This window comes from Kryptolebias marmoratus, linkage group LG20 (genome assembly GCF_001649575.2).
Source record: "Kryptolebias marmoratus isolate JLee-2015 linkage group LG20, ASM164957v2, whole genome shotgun sequence".
Taxonomy (NCBI): domain Eukaryota; kingdom Metazoa; phylum Chordata; class Actinopteri; order Cyprinodontiformes; family Rivulidae; genus Kryptolebias; species Kryptolebias marmoratus.
This window is the reverse complement of record NC_051449.1, coordinates 2587195-2597455: the sequence shown is the minus strand read 5'-3', so window position 1 is coordinate 2597455 and position 10261 is coordinate 2587195. Positions and strand designations below refer to the sequence as shown.

The 10261-nt window shown below is 43.3% G+C and overlaps 1 long non-coding RNA gene across 1 annotated transcript in view; it reads left to right on the top strand.

Moving 5' to 3' along the window:
- Positions 1–4041: 4041 nt before the first annotated feature.
- LOC112451009 overlaps positions 4042–10261 on the top strand; it is a 17123-nt gene continuing 10903 nt past the window's right edge. Inside the window, exon 1 of the long non-coding RNA XR_003039735.2 lies at positions 4042–4179. This is a non-coding gene — a long non-coding RNA (uncharacterized LOC112451009). The remainder of the gene's footprint in view (positions 4180–10261) is intronic.

Sequence of the window (10261 nt, the reverse complement as noted above, 5' to 3'; positions counted from 1 at the left end):
AACGCATCGACAAACACTTTGTGTCTGCAAAACATGTGAGGAGAGCTGCAGACCAGGGACAATCCAGAAATGCTCATGAATGTCAGTTTAGAAGCTATCAAAGTTCTCAAATAAAGAATGTCAATGTTTGTTGGGAATTATCTTACAAAACTAGGAAGTATTTTTGGTTTATATATTGAAAGTTATGGTTGTTTATTGATTTTAGTAAAAAAAATTGCAACTTTTAGGAAAATGCCCCGTGAAATCAGGCATTTTAGCTGCAACAATCACAAAAAATGCCCACAAAATCCTGGAGGGACTGAATTAACCTCTGAATTAGGTGTGTTGGAGCAGGAAACAAGGGAAACATGCAGGATGGTGGCCTTGAGGACCAGGATTGGACACCTCTGGTTTACACAAACTAAAAGGCCTTTTAGCAGATTTCTCAAACCGTTTGCAGGGAGCAGAACAAGCATTAAACACTTAAACGTGTTTATTTTTCTCTGTAGCCTTCAGATTTGGGTTTGACATTTAATCTAATTTTTGCTGAAGACCGACCTCTGTCTGTAGGAATCTGACTCCAAACCGAGTTTCTGTTGTTTTATATTTGATCCCATGAAAACTACAGAAGCCGAGAACAAACGTACCTGCTGTTAATGTTAATTCACTTTTCTCGGGGATCACAAGTTAACTATTTCATTATTTTGAGCCAACAAGCATCCTTATCTTGAGAACATGAACGCCATAAATGACTTGCTGTCTTGATAAAATGAGCTTTATCTTGAGATAAAAGGGTCATTAGTTTGGTTTTTCTACATAACGAGTCATTTAGCTTTAACATTATGAGCTTTATCTTGAATTAAATGATTCATTATCATAGCGTTACATTGAAATAAAAACCTGAGAAACAACACGCCCCATCTACAACAAACGAACACCAATATATTGATAACTGGTTAAATAAATCATCTCAAAACAGCTGTAAGGGTTTATTTTAATTATATATTCTGTGATTAATGTGCTGCTGAATCTACGTCTCAACACTATTTACCTCGTTTTCAACTACTTTTCTGAAGAGAAAACTGCACATTATAAAGATTTCCATCTTTGTTTGGGTTTTTAATGGGCTGGGAATCAAAGCTAATTCTACATTGTCAAATAAAAAATTAAAAATCAACCTTTTCACGGGATTTGTTGTAGTATTTAAGAGATTTTTCCCTCCCTCTCTTTAAAATGTCTGCTGTTACTGGTGAATAAGTGAGTGGTACGACATAATTCTGATTGTTTACTGTTTGTTCACAATAAACACCTTTTTTTTAAGAAATGCTTTCATATCCTTGCTGGAGGCTTTTACTTCGTTTGATTCGACGTGTCTGCTTTCATTTATTTACACAACAAAATGAAGGAAAAGAAGCTGGAGCGGGATTCCTTTCAAAATATTTAAATCAAAGAGCTCTTCGGTTTTCTTTCTTAAGAGAGCTCGAGAACCAGAACAGTTTACGTACTTCCACTGTGAGTGTTCCTTCAGGTTCGCGCCGTGGGAGGAAACGCATCCTTCATCGCTGACATTTCTGATGGCTGTTAACATCCCGGAGATGAGAGGAATATGTAAATCCGTGCTGCGTTTGGGCACAGTGGGTGTCAGAGCGATTCTCCGTGAAGAGCCACTTAGCCTCTCTGTTTAAACGCTCAGACGCCCGAGGATACGGGATAATTCAGCCGCCTCAGATCGCTAATCCCCGCTCGATTTCGTTTAAATCTTCCCTTATTGGTTGAGATCAGAGACCAGATGTGAGGCCGATCTTAAGCATTTGTGAAAACTAAAACATCATTATCATCAAATAATGTCTGCAAACGGCTATAATTAAGATTCAATCTCATCTGTAGGCGATGCAACAGCGTTTCAGAGATACAGCTCAGTCACATTTAATATTTTTAGGTCTTAAAGCTGGAAAATATCATTTGAGGTCAGGGTTTTGAAAACAAACCCTTAAGTCATCATGTTTCATCTGTAATCTCACCTCCTCAGTTTTCCCTTCATGTTGTGTTTAAACCTTTGGCGTGAGCTCCTTTTTTTCCATTATGCAATTTTTCTTACACCACATTTAAACGATGGGATAAAACTGCTGCGTGTTCGTTGGTTTATTGCTCCCAAACCTGAAACAGAAGTTGCCGTTTTTCTTCTTTTAAGGGTTAAATTCCCATCGGGGAGTCAAGATAACATGGAACTTAAAACTTCTTTAAACGTTTGGTCACTTACCTGTATGCCCACTCTCCACCGATGCCTTTATCGTCACCTCTTCACCCAGAGTACTTGTAGAAAGAGTCAAACTTTCAGTCCAAACATTAATACTTATCTCTCTCTTTGTAAATATTCTAAATAAACTCTCGGAACTAAACAGACTAAACCCTGCTTTCCATTTCTGGTTGATAGTTTTGCCCACTTTTAGTTTGTCTTTTGCTGCCGTTCATTAAAATTAAACTTTTGGTGAATTTTAGCGGTTGGATATTATAGCAGCCACGTTGTACAACAAACGCCAACAACAAGGTGTAAAAACACGTCTTATAGTTCTTGCTCAAACTCCCAGAAAAGTCTTGAGTTGAAGTTGTCTTAAGTTGGCCCTGATCGCAGCCTTAGCGCACACAGTTAGCGTAGCAACGTGAACTTTGTTTAATTTAAGAAAAGGCAACAAATACACAGCTGTCCAATGCATACACAATATAAATATACATTCCTAATGTAGCATTTGTTCAAAAAGTGAGGAACTGGGCCTTGTTTTAGATGAAATTCAGCTATTAGCTGTTAGCTAGTTAGCTTAACACTTTCAATTCTCCAAATTATCTTGACTACTGATAAACATCCAGTCTGCACAAGACAAAAGCCTTCCTATAGCTTTAGTGCAAAAACCATAAATGAGGATATTACAAGTGAAAAACGTCCAACCATGAACCTGTGTTCATGTTCGTGTTTGAGATTCTGACTCAACATTCACACAAAACCAGATTTATTTTTGTTTTATCGTTAATTTGCATCTTCAGCTGCAGAAACAGCGCTACGAAAAACAAGTACAATCACTGTTGTTTAGCCAGAGAGCTTTAAAAAACTCTTTAAAAATGCTTAGCATCAAATCTTACTCTTGAGTAATTAAAGGATTTGTTTTTTTTAAGCCGCAGTGCGGGTGATTCGCAGCTCTTTATTGGCTCCATTTTCAAAATAATTTTCTGAAAATTACATCATCGCTGTCTGCTGACGACATGCGTGAGCAACAACTGCTTACGAGGTTACGACGCCGTCTCGTATGTCAGCATCGCAATCACGCCATCATCCCCGGCGGCAGAGAAAACCTCCCCTCATCAACGTGCAGATTCGTCCCGGTGAAACCACCCTCACCCCCTCTGTCACCCGAGCAGCTGCTAATACATCTGGATGTGGTGGTAATTACAGCTTTTAGAGCGGCTGTTTGCACGGCTGTCGAGGAGGAGAGGTAAATAATTGAGGGATTTAGGTCAGTAAAGTGACCTAAATGCCAAGTGGTGGAAAAGCCAGAATCAGATCTAATCGAGGTCGGGGTGGCACCGGATGAATAAAGATGGGAGCATTAGACCTGCCGTTTGTGTTTCACTCAGGCTCCGCCGCTTTGTTTTGCCACGACTTTATAGATCTGATGTGTCCAATTATGTATAAAACAGAGGAACGGAGGCGCCGAGCGTTACTGTTCATACAAGTCAGTGCTCGCTAATTATTCAATATTAGGTATATATTTAAAAAAAAACCTGAAGCAGATGTTCTCAGGAGTGGGATACTCAGGTTAAAATGAGGTGTCTCGCTGATATAACACAAATGAATCACCCGCCGCCTTGCGTGCCATTGTTGTAACCAAAGATCTGGTAGTCTGTGCTGGGAAGACTCTCAGCTACTACCACACCATATTTTAGCTCAAATTCTGTAAAATCCATTGATTTATTAGTTCAAGGTGTTTTAGTTTGACTTCAGTATTTCTGATTATTTTGTTTTTTCCGGTGCTTTTAGTTGAGTTTTTCCTCCCAGTCTTGATTCACACCAGGTCCTCGTTAGCTGATTGCTGCCGTCTCTAAGTTTGGTTGCTGTCTGATGGATCGGAGGCTCGTGTCCTCGGTGTTGGACCTGGTTCCTGTCCCTGTCCTTTGGATGTTTGGACAGCCTGCAGCAGCTCTTTCTTTGTAAGTAAAAGTTTTATTTAGTCTCCGTCGTCTGTGTCTGGGTTCTCTCATTACCCCGAACACACGACTTTAAGTAGATCCAAGTCAAACAGTGTGGAAAGGATTGCTTTTTTTGTTTTGTTTCACTTTTAATTAACTTTCCTTTTTTGTGTAACTTTAAATTTCCCAATGTGACCACCGTGACTCGGAGGAGGCAGTGACCTGTGTAAAGTTTTCTGTGGGAACAGAACGTGAATACCTGATTTAATTTGCTGAGATCTCTGAATGTCTTCTTGTTCCTCCCGTGTTTCTCTGGCTGAAACTCAGAACAAACACGGCGCTGTTTTGGCAGATCAGCTGTAATCTTTCATTTTCCTGCCCCTGTTGTTACATTTCTAACGGCTGAGGTTTCTGAAGCTGGCGTCAGGACCCCACTGTGAGTCCTGAAACAAGTGTGGGATTTTAAAATGATTCCCAGCACTTTTCTGCCATAATAGAAGACATAAGGAGGAGGCCGGCGCCAGTCAGATAGTGGGAGGCAGCAGGTGCCGGTCAGACAGCGGGAGGAGGCCGGCGCCGGTCAGATAGTGGGAGGAGGCTGGCGCCGGTCAGATAGTGGGAGGAGGCCGGCGCCGGTCAGATAGTGGGAGGAGGCCGGCGCCGGTCAGATAGTGGGAGGAGGCCGGCGCCGGTCAGATAGTGGGAGGAGGCCGGCGCCGGTCAGATAGTGGGAGGAGGCCGGCGCCGGTCAGATAGTGGGAGGAGGCTGCCGCCGGTCAGACAGCGGGAAGAGGCCGGCACTGGGGTTAGGGTTTAGGGTTAGGGGTAGGGTTGGGGTTAGGGTCAGACAGGCGGGAGGCGTCGGTCGGATAGCGAGAGGAAGCTGGCGCCGGTCAGGCAGCGGGAGGAGGCCAGAGCTGCTTGGATGGCGGTTTGGCGGTTTGGCTCTCGATGCGTCACACTTCAGAGACCCCGGGAGTTATTTCGATCTTTGATTATTAATTTTAAATTAGTGAGACTTTTTAAAACGCAAGACTCTGAGAACAGGCTCCTTCTAGGACTTTGTTTTGATTTATTTTCGCTCCAGAAACATTTTTCATTTCCCCTTTCAGGACTGATTTGTACCGTTGCTGCTTTTATGCCCCAGCATATCGTAAAAACATATCACCTCCCAACCTTTTATTTCTCTCTGCCAGAATTTGGCACAAAGTAGTGATGGGATTTGTTGAGCGCAGATATTAAACCTTTCAGACAAAAGTGTTGTAACAAATACAGATTATTATAATATAACTCCCATCTGCTCGAATTTCCTCGATCTCCTCCTCTTCCTTTGTGGTGACGGGCCTTCATCTCTGTTTCCAGCCGTTCAGGTGGTTCTGAGAGAATGACTCAGTCCTACATAATTATCGCGGTAGGAGGGCTCCATTTTCCTTCAGGTATCACCAAAGTTGTCCCATTACTGCAAATATCGTGACGCCTGTTTAAACTGAAGACTCTCATTTACCCCGAGGCACACCTCCCATTACCAGCGCCCACGGGCTGACATTTACACAAGCCTCCTATTTCTAATCTCACACAAGGAAACGCTGAGCTATTTTCTGCTCAGCGAGGCTTTTTTTTTCCTCCTTTCTACCTCAGATTTTTGTCTTTTGCCTACTTTAATGGTTTTGTCTGTTTGTTAGTAAAATATCGCATAAATCACCAGATGAATTTTAACAAAACTTTCAAAGAAGTCATCGGACGTACATCTATAATTCAATCCCTCCAGGATTTTGCGGGCATTTTTTATGATTGTTGCAGCTAAAATGCCTGATTTCGTGGGGCATTTTCCTAAAAGTTGCAATTTTTTTTACTAAAATCAATAAAAAAAACCCATAACTTTCAATATATAAACCAAAACTCCTTCCTAGTTTTGTAAGATAATTCCCAACAAACATTGACATTCTCAAAAGGTGCTTTATTTGAGAACTTTGAGAGCTTCTAAACTGACATTCATGAGCATTTCTGGATTGTCCCTGGTCTGCAGCTCTCCTCACATGTTTTGCAGACACAAAGTGTTTGTCGATGCGTTTATGTTCCATGATTACACTGCAGGACGTGCAAAGCAGCTTCCCCCCCACTCTCCTGCAGCTGGGGAGGAAACTGGTTTGCTGAAATCTTTGTGGGCAAATGTGAAGCATTAGCGCACATTTTGGCTTCGGTCGCTGCTCCTGCACGCTCCTGGCATTCTGATGTTAACAGGAAGTGACGTCATGTGTCTTCTTCCTGAGTTATTTGGGGTTATTTTGTATTCCACGCTACACAAACCCACAAAGAAGGGACTAGACCGCAGAAACGGTGGAGAATCACTTTAGAAACAATAAATATTGGGTTAAAGTTGCTGGAAAGTTGCGGTGCTTTGGGCAAAGTTGCAAAAAGTTGCGATTTTGCAGGGTTTGCTAATTGATTAACTTTTGGAGTCGGCCTGATTAAAGATGGCTGCCACACAGAAATGGTTATAGCTCCGTCAGTTTTGCAGATGTTGAGCTAAAATGTGGCGTGGTAGTAGCTGAGAGTCATCCTCAACACGAACTCCAGGCGCTACCAGCTCACGTGGGACCTTAAAGTTTCCTCGTTTTCTCAGATATTCTTCTTTCTTTTCTCCGAGTCAAAGAATTGAAGTGATTAATTCAGCAGCTCCATGCATTCAGTTTGGTTTCGGTTTACCTTTTTATCCAGGTGACAGGCAGACGGGAACCAAAGCTCAGACGTGTCGCTATTTTACTGCCTGATGAAACACTCACGCTTTTAAGCTCAGGTTCATGAAACTCCACGACCACAAATCTCTGAGCATATTTTCCACTGACGGCGGGATTTATTTTTTTTCCAACGCAAAGTAGGTTATAGTCGGAGTGTAGCTGGAATCGTTAGCGTCAAACCAACACCACTGATGCTTTAAAAGGGCAATATATTCACATGGCAACGAGGCGAGAAGAGAAATGTTTTCCAGCTATAATTTAAAGCCATGTCTGCTGAAGGGCACATGAATAATGTATTCGTAAAGAGATCTATTTAAGCTGAGATAGGGTTTCTGTATTTATTTGTTTTGCTCACGGAGCTGACTTGGAGCTGCAGTCTGATTCCCCCACCAGGCAGATTTTCCTTTTTTTTAATTGTTTTATAACGTGGGCGCCTCGGACCCCAGTGACACGGCAGCCTTGATTAAAGTCTGTACAAATTAAAATGACTTGTGCTGCAGAAAAATCTGAACGCTGCAGAAAAATGCGCCAGCATGACGGAGAAAATGCCCCATAAGTTACTTACTGAAACGTGTGTCTGAACCCCGAGACCCTGATTGAAATTCAGGAGTCATGTGGATCCTGTTGAGAAATCCTCTCCCGTACCGAGTGACAAATTGAAACTTTAGAGAGAAAAGGAAAACAGCTGTGATTGAGTGCTCCGTCCGGTGTTCTTTATTCCTTCCTCGTTCGTTGGTTTCTCTCAGAAAACAGAAATATGTTAAAAGCAACACTGTGTAAGGATTTTTGGGTCACGATGTTAAGCTGTTTCACCTCGAAGCCTTGATGGTAAAAGCGGGTATTAAAGGTCATCCGCGGCGCCGCTCCTGTTGTGATTCTGTTTACGTCCCAAGGTCGGACTGCAGTGATGGATTATCACTTTGCGAGGTTTTGAGCTGTGCGAGACAGAGACGGATTTCGTCGAATTGGGGAAAAATGGGTTTTTCTTTGGGCTGTTTCGCTCTGAAGCGTCGCAGGGGCCGAATGAAAAATGACCCGTGAGTTTTCCTGAGCGGGACAGTGAGCAACGATCGGAATCCCTTCGATCATTTCGTGCAGCATCTGCGTCCTGACACCGCTGAGAAGCAGCAGCAAGCATCAGATCATTCTGACGTGTTTAAGAAGAGACGTTTTCGACTCCATGGACGCATCCTGCTGAGGAGGTCAGGGAGGTTTATGGCTGTGATCCTCGAGGTGTTTCGTGGGACAACGTTGATGCTGGAGTCACTCTTGCTGTTTAATCTAAACCAAGAGTTTTGCCCTCATTCTTTCTTCTCTGTGTTGGTTGTTCTCCACCAGAACTCCCCCCTGGAGTTCATGGACAGAACCTCAGGAGGCAGTCAGGGTCTTGTCTCTGCCTTTTGTTGGTTTTTGTTTGGTGACCTTCGGCGTGTCAGCACCTTTAAGTCAGAGGCCACGTGGAGCGCTCCCTCTGGATCGGGGTGAGTCTTTGCCTGAGTCTTGCTGTGGAGACGCCCAGGATGAGGCAGGACATACATCGACGGACTGGAGCTTGATCAGGTGAAGAAGGAGCTGAGCTGGTCTACGTTCCAACCCTTCAGTCTGCGATCATGACCGAAACGACGAGATCACAGATACGAGCGGCTAAATTGAACTTCCTCCGTTTGGTGGTTGGCCTGAGGGCATCTGACTGGCTGACACTTTAACGAGGAAATGGGTAAATTTGTTGTTGCATCGCAGAGTATTTGGAACCAAGCGCCCAGTGCAATCCATCCTTGCAAAACTAGGTAGCTGTCTATAATTATGGAAACTAATTTGAGAACGTGCTCAAAAGGTTGCATGGGGAAACTGAGAACCTCCACGAACATTTTGGAGGCTACCTTTCACCAACTAATCGTCCTCTGAGATCCTGGGGAGATCTCAAAGCGACGCTGCGATTCCTCCGCATGGAAAGGAGTCAGCTGAGGTGGATCAGGCTCCTGAAGGGTTTTCTGGACATGTCCCACCGTGAGGAGACCCTGGTTCAGACCCAGAACGCTGCAGGGATTATAGAGGATTTCCTGTCCGCTCAGGAGCAGCTGGGTTTCCCTCCTGAACCCAACCGTGGATAAGTGGAAGAAAATTAATAGTTTTTCCTCTACAGAACAAGCAACAACCATCTGTTTTATTTTTAGTGTTCTGGTTCAGTTTCATCAGTCAGCCGTGACAGATATTATTTTATTTATCTTTTCATCCTGCGACCTCTTGAGGCCTCGCAGTCCCGGTTGTGTTTTGATGAATCCCGGACACAGTTTGCTGCTTCCTCTCAACAGAGACGTAAAAGCTTCATCACAGAAGTCTTCTTCGTGTTCAGCCAGCAGCTGAAATGAAGGCTGTAACTTTCTCTTAAAGTATGAATTCGGTGTCAGACAACATGAAAAGGTTTTCCGCAGCTTTTACGCTAACAGAGCAGAGAATTTCTGCAGTTATTTTCTGTCTGGATGGAGGTGCTCTCCTGTGGTTTCCGGGAGGAGAAACTGGGCCAAGTGGGGAAACCTGCAGTCACACGAGTGTGTCGGATTCTGATTATTCTGTTGTCAGAACTGTCAAACGCTGGAAAGGAGGTTCTGTGCTGAGTTTGCAAGGGAGACAAGATTATTGAACTGAATCAAAACTGCTGCCTGAACTTTTGAAAACTTCCCATCTGGCTGTCAGATCTCCTCCTTTGTTGTTCTGTGGCAACTTTATTTTTGTTTTGTTTGTTTCCTTTACAGTTTGTGGCTGACGGATTCATGAGAAAGACCTCGTTTCTGTGTTGAATGAGAAGCTGCACGTCGCAGAAAGTTTGAGAGGCGCCGAGTAATTTCCCTGTTAGACATACTGTCTAACTCCTTGGCCAGATTTAACTAGACGTGTTTAATTTTCTGTTAATTTTTTGCGTTTGCTGCCATGAAAAGAAAGCAACTGTGTGATCGCCTGTGCGTGAACCTTCATTCGTCTGCCTGTTAGCAAATTATCTCATGAACCAGAGGACAGATTTGAACAAAACTCCCAATGTAATCATTGGATGGGCCTCTACGACCCATTCAAGATGGCTGCCGCAGCTTATCAACCTTAGTAAACTTATATGTATGTATATGTCAGACCGAAAGATCAAGCAAACCCCGCGAAATCGCAACTTTTTGCAACTTTCTCCAAAACACCGCAACTTTAACCCAATATTTATTGTTTCTAAAGTGATTTGCCACAGTTTCTGCGGTCTAGTGTCTTCTTTGTGGGTTTGTGTAGTGTGGAATACAAAATAACCCCAAATAACTCAGGAAGAAGACACGTGACGTCACTTCCTGTTAACATCAGAATGCCGGGAGCGTGCAGGAGCAGCGACC